This window comes from Lactuca serriola, chromosome 5, assembly GCF_051521515.1.
Source record: "Lactuca serriola cultivar US96UC23 chromosome 5, Lser_US96UC23_V15, whole genome shotgun sequence".
Classification (NCBI taxonomy): domain Eukaryota; kingdom Viridiplantae; phylum Streptophyta; class Magnoliopsida; order Asterales; family Asteraceae; genus Lactuca; species Lactuca serriola.
In genome coordinates this window covers 263,911,644-263,921,645 of record NC_136412.1, presented here as the reverse complement: position 1 = coordinate 263,921,645, position 10,002 = coordinate 263,911,644, and the positions used below count along the sequence as shown (strand labels likewise).

At 41.7% G+C, this 10,002-nt stretch overlaps 2 long non-coding RNA genes across 2 annotated transcripts; both read right to left on the bottom strand.

Annotated features, from left to right (window-relative positions):
- Positions 1-910: 910 nt before the first annotated feature.
- Positions 911-2,127, bottom strand: LOC145051603 (uncharacterized). The gene is made up of 3 exons (XR_013683722.1): positions 1,948-2,127; positions 1,676-1,743; positions 911-1,037 (listed from the first exon to the last, which is right to left on the bottom strand). It is a non-coding gene; the product is annotated as an uncharacterized LOC145051603 (long non-coding RNA).
- A 6,041-nt stretch (positions 2,128-8,168) lies between these two features.
- On the bottom strand, positions 8,169-9,385 carry LOC145051601 (uncharacterized). Its single transcript, XR_013683721.1, has 3 exons — positions 9,206-9,385; positions 8,934-9,001; positions 8,169-8,295 (listed from the first exon to the last, which is right to left on the bottom strand). It is a non-coding gene; the product is annotated as an uncharacterized LOC145051601 (long non-coding RNA).
- Positions 9,386-10,002: the final 617 nt, after the last annotated feature.

Here is a 10,002-nt window from a genome sequence, read left to right as displayed (position 1 = left end):
TGACTCCGATTGGATCTTCCTTTCCCGTGAAAGTCGATGGCTTGCAAGTCTGAAAATCCTTGTACTTGCATCCATTTCTCTCGAATCCGTCATCTTGGTTATTTTCTTGAACTATTGGTTGGTTGACTTGACCAACAGTTCCACTGTAGTCTCCTTCCTCAGTCTGCCCTTCGTTCAACTCGGGCTGTTCGATTTGAATAGTGCCTTCCTCTCGATTTTGCTGGAGCAAACGTCTAGTTTCCTCCATTTGACGATCCAACATAGCCTGGATCATCGCTTGCACTCCGGCCATCGTTATTGGTCCGACAGCGGCTTCTACAACTGGTATTTGCTCGATCACGGGGGGTTGGTGTCTGTTCCCATTTGCGTTTACGTTTCCGCTATGGGTCCTTGCCATCTTGATCTATACACCGAATAAGGTGAATTTAGATCTTTATTTAGGAGAGACGTTTTAAATCGTCCTTATCACTCCGAAACATTTACATGCTAGTTCTAATAGCGTAGTCGTACGTTTAGAATCCTAAACACATAAAGTTTCCAGATCCGGTCGGCAACAGACCATAGATCCGAACAATTAACAGCATATTATGCACAAAGCATTTAGCACATAAAAGCATTTTACGCACAATTCCTAAAATAGGCTAGTGCTCACACCTCACAATCATCACTTAGCATTCTAAGTTTAAGTCTAGAAATCCTACAAATTCCTAGTTCGCTTAAACTAATGCTCTGATACCAACTGTGACATCCCCAAAATCACGGCCAGAAAAGACCAGTTTGTTTATGCTTTGTTTAAAAATCAGAGTAACATTTTAAATAAAAGTGTTGCGGAATTTGTCCCAAAACAATAATATGATAAAGATTTATCAAAAGAATTTCCATAGAAATGTATTTCATTAAAAGACTCGGGATGTCATGTTCGTACAGATCAAAAGCATAAACAGTACAATACAAGCCTTACTACATTATTTCATATCTATAGGCCTATATCCGTAATCCCTCGTCCAAACATCATATATATGCTCAAGCGCCACTACCTGTAATACATAAAACTGAGTGGGTCAGGCTTGGGAGCCTGGTGAGCACATAGGGTTTTCAACCCACAAGAAATAGTTTATTAATTTCATCAATCAACAATAACCCGATTACCCATTCCCGTTATCCTCACTTTACGTCCCTAAACACCTATCATAAGGGACCTAGCCTAAGGATCATCATCGGGACGGACACTACTACTAAGGGGATTCCTCAGCAATAAATGTCCTAATAGGCAACCATGTGGGGGATGGAGTACATCTGGTGAGCACACAGTTCAAATAAACACACAGTTCAAATAAACACCTATAGGTTGCGAGCCTGCTAGTGTTCCACTGGACTGTCTAGAATAGTCCGTGGTCGTCATCTATACTCCGCTAGATGACTGGATCATCAATAACATCTATAACGAGGCCTCTCATTATTTTATTTTGTCACACAGCAACTATTACATCTACCCATGTTTTACCCAACACATTTTGTAGATATAAAATACATATACAGTTTAAATCTTTGAAAACATGTATAAAACGTTCATCCAGCATAGATAGCAAGTATTCAGATAATATGCACAAATAGCACGTAATTTATATTAAATACTTCATATCTATGTGTAAGTTGAAAGTAAATATACACTCACCTGAAAAGGTGGTGATTCCGAACTCAGACAGCGCTTCGCTTCTTAAAAAGAATTTTCTTCGACGAAACCTAGTATTATTACCACTAGAGTTTAGTTTATTATTCGTCGAGACTAATTAATAGTCTAGCTATTATTATTATTATTATATAAGCGTCAAAAAAATACTTATATAACCCATAATAATAGCCCAAGTATTTATTATAAGTTCCTAATAACGTTACTATAATTAAATAAAAGCTATATTAAAAATAGCGTAGGCGTAGCTCACTTACAGCGGGTTTTATAGAAAACCGGGCTTTGCTTGGAGCAGCGTTCCCGAGCCGAAAAGCTCTTCTTCTCGGAGCCTTCGAGCACTCCGGGGCTTCCGCCTCGTGCTAGGGAGGTTCCCTAGGCTTTTCGGGGGATTTCGGGGCTAGAGAGAGGTTCTAGAGAGAGAGAGAGTAAAGAGAAGAAAGAATGAGAAAGGTGTGAAGAAAATGAGGGTGGGAGAGGTGGTATTTATAGGGTGAAATGTGGCTGAACTTGGTGCCACATGTCACCATCTGGTGGCAAGCCTTGGGGAGAAAGCAATGGCCAAGATTGTGCCACATCACCCATTTTCGCACAGCACACTTCCGACTTCTAAAATCCGTAACTTTCACATACGACCTCCGTTTTTGACGTTCTTTATATCCACGCGTAGGTAATAATAAGATCTACAACTTTCATTTTGACACCGTCAGCCAATTCTCGATCGATCTTAAATTTAACAGTACAAGGAGATTATACTGTTAAACGTCTGCGTAAAATTAATAACTTCTACATACGGACTCTGTTTTTGTCTGTCTTTTTACCGTTGATTTCCTATTAATGAGATCTTCAACTCTCATTTACGTTGCGTAAGCCAAAAACCGCTCGAACTAAAATTCGAGTTTCAGGCCGTGCACTGCTAAGCCGAATCTTAGAAAAATCATAACTTCTTCATACGAAGTCAGATTTGGGCGTTCTTTTTATCGATGTTCTTAGTTTAACATATTCTACGACTTTTGTTTAGATTGATAAGGCTAAAAAGTCTTCTATCGTAAATTCACTATTTACGTCTCCCGGTGTCGTGCCGGTTTTGCCGTAAAACTTCGGCGGGCCATAACTTCTTCGTTATAGCTCGGATTTCGGCATTCTTTATATGTACGGAAACCTTGAGAAGTATTCTACAACTTTATGTAGAGATATCAGGATTATCTCACACTTTAATTTTGACGCTCATTTTTATTCTTTATTAATTATACATTTATAATTAAATAATAAACACATAAACACACATAATTCACATAATACTCAAATATTTTATATTTATTACTTCAAAAAGAGTTACAATAGTTGACCTAGACTATTACATTGACAAAAATGCTTAGCCCTGAAAACCCGGGCGTTACAATTCTCTCCCCCTTAGGATGATTCCGTCCCGGAATCATGCATCAGCAAACAGATGTGGATAGCGACTCATCATGTCATCCTCTGTTTCCCAAGTGAGATTCGGCCCATTCGAATGTTTCCATCGGACTAGCACCAAGTTGACCATCTTGCGTCGTAGCTTCTTAGTCTTACGGTCAATAATTGCCTCAGGCTCTTCGATCAGCCTTTTATTCTCATCCATCCTTAATTCCGAGATTGGAATTATGTCGGGAACATCTCCCATGAATTTCCTCAAATAACACACATGGAAGGTGTTATGAATACCATTGAGTTCTTCGGGCAATTCCAGCTTGTAAGCTTGGTTCCCAATCTTCTGAAGAACTTTGAACGGTCCAATAAACCTTGGACTCAACTTTCCTCGTTTCCCAAATCGTATAAGTCCCTTCCACGGTGAGACTTTAAGTAAAACGGAATCCCCAACTTCGAAGGTTATCGGTCGTCTTTTCTTGTCAGCATAGCTCTTCTGATGATCCTGAGCTGCTAACATTCTTTCCCTAATCACCTTCAATTTCTCAGCAGTCTCATGGACTATCTCGGGGCCCATAAACTGCTTCTCTCCGGCTTCAAGCCAACAAGACGGCGTACGACACTTCTGTCCATACAAGGCCTGATAAGGTGCCATCTTGATGCTCGAGTGAAAACTATTGTTGTAGGAAAATTCTACTAGAGGTAAGTGCTCGTCCCAATTCCCTTGGAATTCGAGGGTACATGCTCTCAACATATCTTCCAGCGTCTGAATCGTTCTTTCGCTCTGACCATCAGTTTGCGGATGGTAAGCAGTACTCAAACACAACTTTGTACCCAACTCCTCTTGTAGACTCCTCCAAAACCTTGACGTGAAACGACTATCACGATCTGACACAATCGTAAGAGGGACACCGTGAAGTCTTACAATTTCCTTCATGTAAGCGTTTGCGAGCTTATCCATAGACCACTTCTCGTTGGCGGCTATGAAGTGTGCACTCTTGGTGAAACGATCCACGACTACCCAAATCATGTCGTGTCCGTTCTTCGTTCTGGGCAGTTTAGTCACAAAATCCATGGTGATGTCTTCCCATTTACCCATGGGTACAGGTAAAGGTTCTAAACTCCCATACGGTTTCTGATGTTGTGCCTTAACCCTCGCGCATGTTACGCACTCGGCCACATACTTCGCAACATCAAGCTTCATCGTCGGCCACCAGTAGTAGGGTTTTAGGTCCCTATACATTTTAGTGCTACCGGGATGAATCGAGTACATGGTCTTGTGTGCTTCTTCCATTAGAAGATCTCTTATTCCTCCCATCTTAGGTACCCAGATTCGATCTTGGAATACCTTCAGTCCTCGACTGTTTGTACCGAACACTAACGTTTTTCCCAAACGTTCTTCCTTTCGGTCATTCTTTTCTAAGGCTTCTTCTTGAGCTTTCCTGATACTTTCCACAATCGTCGAGACGACTTCAATTCTTAACGCTCTTGGCCTTTTTCTTTCAAGATTGACTTTCCGACTGAGAGCATCAGCAACAATATTTGCTTTACCTGGGTGGTAAAGTATCTCACAGTCGTAGTCCTTGAGAAGCTCTAGCCAGCGTCGTTACCTCATGTTCAACTCCTTCTGATTAAAGAGATACTGGAGACTCTTATGATCAGTGAAGAGCTTACACTTCGTGCCATAGAGGTAATGCCTCCATATCTTTAAGGCAAATACTACCGCTGCCAACTCCAGATCATGAGTGGGGTAGTTCCTTTTGTGCTCTTTCAATTGTCGAGATGCGTATGCTATCACCTTTTCTCTTTGGGTCAGAACACAACCCAACCCGACTCCAGATGCATCACTATAAACCGCGAAATCTTCAACTCCATCGGGTAGAGAAAGTATCGGTGCTTCACATAACTTCTTCTTTAGCTTCTCGAACGCCTCATCGTGTTTCTCACTCCATGTATACGTAGCTCCTTTATGGGTCAAAGCTGTTAATGGAGCAGCTATCGAAGAAAAGCCTTGGATAAATCGTCGGTAATATCCGGCTAATCCTAGAAAGCTTCGAACCTCCGTGGGACTCTTCGGACGTTCCCACTTCATTACAGCCTCGATCTTGGCGGGGTCAACCATTATTCCTTCTTGGTTAACAACATGACCCAAGAATTGGACTTCCCGTATCCAGAAGTCGCATTTGGAGAACTTCGCAAAAAGCTTCTCCTTCTTTAACACCTCCAACACTTCTCGTAGATGCTTGCCATGCTCCTCCTGGCTTTTCGAGTAAATAAGAATGTCGTCGATGAACACTATCACAGATTTATCGAGGAATGGTTTACAGACCCTATTCATCAAATCCATGAATGCTGCGGGAGCATTGGTTAGTCCGAATGACATAACCAAGAACTCGTAGTGTCCATATCTTGTTCTGAATGCAGTCTTCTCAATATCCTGCTCTCTTACCTTCAGCTGATGATATCCTGACCTAAGATCGATCTTTGAGAAGTAGCTCGAACCTTGCAGCTGATCGAATAGGTCATCAATCCTCGGCAATGGATACTTGTTCTTCACCGTTGCCTTATTCAGCTCTCGGTAGTCTATGCACATCCTCATGCTTCCGTCCTTCTTCTTCACGAATAACACCGGAGCTCCCCAGGGTGATGAACTAGGTCGAATGAATCCGCTGTCCAACAACTCCTGAAGTTGTGTCATGAGCTCCTTCATCTCCGTCGGTGCTAATCGGTAAGGTGGCTTTGCTATCGGTGTTGTTCCTGGTAACAAGTCTATACGAAACTCCACTTGTCTATCAGGTGGTAATCCGGGAAGATCTTCGGGAAAGACTTCCGGATAATCGCACACAACCGGTATATTCTGCACCTCTTTCTTTTCTTTCTTAGCATCGATTACGAATGCCAAGTATGATGCACATCCTTTGGACAAACATTTCCTGGCTTTCATCAGGGAGATGATTCCAGAAGTTACTCTGCGTTTGTCCCCGTACACCATAAATGATTCCTTTCCGGGTGGGTTTATCCTAACTATCTTCTTTTGGCATAATATCTCGGCATCGTTGGCGCTAAGCCAATCCATACCCAAAACGATGTCGAAACCGTTTAACTCTATGGGTAATAGTTCCTCATGGAATTCGTTTCCGTTTAGGTCAATGACGATGTTCCTAATACGATTACTAACAGGTACGAGTTTGCCACTGGCAACTTCTACAATCAGAGCATTATCTAGTTTTTCTACAGGCAATGCTAATCTTCCACCAAATTTATGCGACACAAAGGAGTAATTGGCTCCGGAATCAAATAGTATATTTGCAGGAAAACCATTTACAAGAAAGGTACCTGAAGCGACGTCTGCTGCCTCCTTCGCAGCCTCGAGCGTCATCTGAAAGGCTCTCGCCTTTGGCTTTGGTGGTATGTTGGGCCTTCCCGCATCTTTCTTCCTTGGGCAATCCTTAGCAATATGCCCTTCTTCACGACACTCGTAGCACACCTTCTTGTTGGTGGTGCACTCATTGGCATAGTGCCCTGTTTTCCCACACTTGTAGCAGGTTACTTCATCGCCACATTTTCCCGAGTGCTTCTTCTTGCACTTCTCGCACCATTTAAATTCGTTTCCTCCCCCGAATTTTTTTGAACCGAACTTGCTCTTCTTTTTGTTGGGTTTAGCAGACCCTTCAAATTTCCTCTTCTCGCCAACCTCGATTTTGCTGGCAGCTCTTCCCTTAATCATGTCCTCCACAGACTTGGCAGCCCAGATAGCTGCCTCCAAAGTAGGTGCCTGACGTACTGGCACCGCGTACTCCCATGGAAGTCCCTTTGCGTACTTATCAATTTTCGTCAGCTCATCCGGAACAAGACGCAAGGCAAACTCCATCTTTTCTGTGAAGTTGTTCGTGTATTCATCGATTGACATGCTTCCCTTCTTCAAGGTTAGAAACTGGTTCTCTAACTCTAGCAGGTTTTGAGCCGAGCAGTATTTTCGTTTGAATTGCACCAGAAATTCTGCCCATGTCAGTTGCAGGGGCTTGTTGGGGCTTAAAGTCTTCCCCAAGGTATTCCACCAACGTACAGCGCCTCCTCGAAACTGACGTACTGCAAATGTGGTCTGTAGCTTTCCTCTGCAACCGCATGTCATGAAAGCTAACTCCATCTCCGAGATCCAATCCATGACTCCGATTGGATCTTCCTTTCCCGTGAAAGTCGATGGCTTGCAAGTCTGAAAATCCTTGTACTTGCATCCATTTCTCTCGAATCCGTCATCTTGGTTATTTTCTTGAACTATTGGTTGGTTGACTTGACCAACAGTTCCACTGTAGTCTCCTTCCTCAGTCTGCCCTTCGTTCAACTCGGGCTGTTCGATTTGAATAGTGCCTTCCTCTCGATTTTGCTGGAGCAAACGTCTAGTTTCCTCCATTTGACGATCCAACATAGCCTGGATCATCGCTTGCACTCCGGCCATCGTTATTGGTCCGACAGCGGCTTCCACAACTGGTATTTGCTCGATCACGGGGGGTTGGTGTCTGTTCCCATTTGCGTTTACGTTTCCGCTATGGGTCCTTGCCATCTTGATCTATACACCGAATAAGGTGAATTTAGATCTTTATTTAGGAGAGACGTTTTAAATCGTCCTTATCACTCCGAAACATTTACATGCTAGTTCTAATAGCGTAGTCGTACGTTTAGAATCCTAAACACATAAAGTTTCCAGATCCGGTCGGCAACAGACCATAGATCCGAACAATTAACAGCATATTATGCACAAAGCATTTAGCACATAAAAGCATTTTACGCACAATTCCTAAAATAGGCTAGTGCTCACACCTCACAATCATCACTTAGCATTCTAAGTTTAAGTCTAGAAATCCTACAAATTCCTAGTTCGCTTAAACTAATGCTCTGATACCAACTGTGACATCCCCAAAATCACGGCCAGAAAAGACCAGTTTGTTTATGCTTTGTTTAAAAATCAGAGTAACATTTTAAATAAAAGTGTTGCGGAATTTGTCCCAAAACAATAATATGATAAAGATTTATCAAAAGAATTTCCATAGAAATGTATTTCATTAAAAGACTCGGGATGTCATGTTCGTACAGATCAAAAGCATAAACAGTACAATACAAGCCTTACTACATTATTTCATATCTATAGGCCTATATCCGTAATCCCTCGTCCAAACATCATATATATGCTCAAGCGCCACTACCTGTAATACATAAAACTGAGTGGGTCAGGCTTGGGAGCCTGGTGAGCACATAGGGTTTTCAACCCACAAGAAATAGTTTATTAATTTCATCAATCAACAATAACCCGATTACCCATTCCCGTTATCCTCACTTTACGTCCCTAAACACCTATCATAAGGGACCTAGCCTAAGGATCATCATCGGGACGGACACTACTACTAAGGGGATTCCTCAGCAATAAATGTCCTAATAGGCAACCATGTGGGGGATGGAGTACATCTGGTGAGCACACAGTTCAAATAAACACACAGTTCAAATAAACACCTATAGGTTGCGAGCCTGCTAGTGTTCCACTGGACTGTCTAGAATAGTCCGTGGTCGTCATCTATACTCCGCTAGATGACTGGATCATCAATAACATCTATAACGAGGCCTCTCATTATTTTATTTTGTCACACAGCAACTATTACATCTACCCATGTTTTACCCAACACATTTTGTAGATATAAAATACATATACAGTTTAAATCTTTGAAAACATGTATAAAACGTTCATCCAGCATAGATAGCAAGTATTCAGATAATATGCACAAATAGCACGTAATTTATATTAAATACTTCATATCTATGTGTAAGTTGAAAGTAAATATACACTCACCTGAAAAGGTGGTGATTCCGAACTCAGACAGCGCTTCGCTTCTTAAAAAGAATTTTCTTCGACGAAACCTAGTATTATTACCACTAGAGTTTAGTTTATTATTCGTCGAGACTAATTAATAGTCTAGCTATTATTATTATTATTATATAAGCGTCAAAAAAATACTTATATAACCCATAATAATAGCCCAAGTATTTATTATAAGTTCCTAATAACGTTACTATAATTAAATAAAAGCTATATTAAAAATAGCGTAGGCGTAGCTCACTTACAGCGGGTTTTATAGAAAACCGGGCTTTGCTTGGAGCAGCGTTCCCGAGCCGAAAAGCTCTTCTTCTCGGAGCCTTCGAGCACTCCGGGGCTTCCGCCTCGTGCTAGGGAGGTTCCCTAGGCTTTTCGGGGGATTTCGGGGCTAGAGAGAGGTTCTAGAGAGAGAGAGAGTAAAGAGAAGAAAGAATGAGAAAGGTGTGAAGAAAATGAGGGTGGGAGAGGTGGTATTTATAGGGTGAAATGTGGCTGAACTTGGTGCCACATGTCACCATCTGGTGGCAAGCCTTGGGGAGAAAGCAATGGCCAAGATTGTGCCACATCACCCATTTTCGCACAGCACACTTCCGACTTCTAAAATCCGTAACTTTCACATACGACCTCCGTTTTTGACGTTCTTTATATCCACGCGTAGGTAATAATAAGATCTACAACTTTCATTTTGACACCGTCAGCCAATTCTCGATCGATCTTAAATTTAACAGTACAAGGAGATTATACTGTTAAACGTCTGCGTAAAATTAATAACTTCTACATACGGACTCTGTTTTTGTCTGTCTTTTTACCGTTGATTTCCTATTAATGAGATCTTCAACTCTCATTTACGTTGCGTAAGCCAAAAACCGCTCGAACTAAAATTCGAGTTTCAGGCCGTGCACTGCTAAGCCGAATCTTAGAAAAATCATAACTTCTTCATACGAAGTCAGATTTGGGCGTTCTTTTTATCGATGTTCTTAGTTTAACATATTCTACGACTTTTGTTTAGATTGATAAGGCTAAAAAGTCTTCTATCGTAAATTCA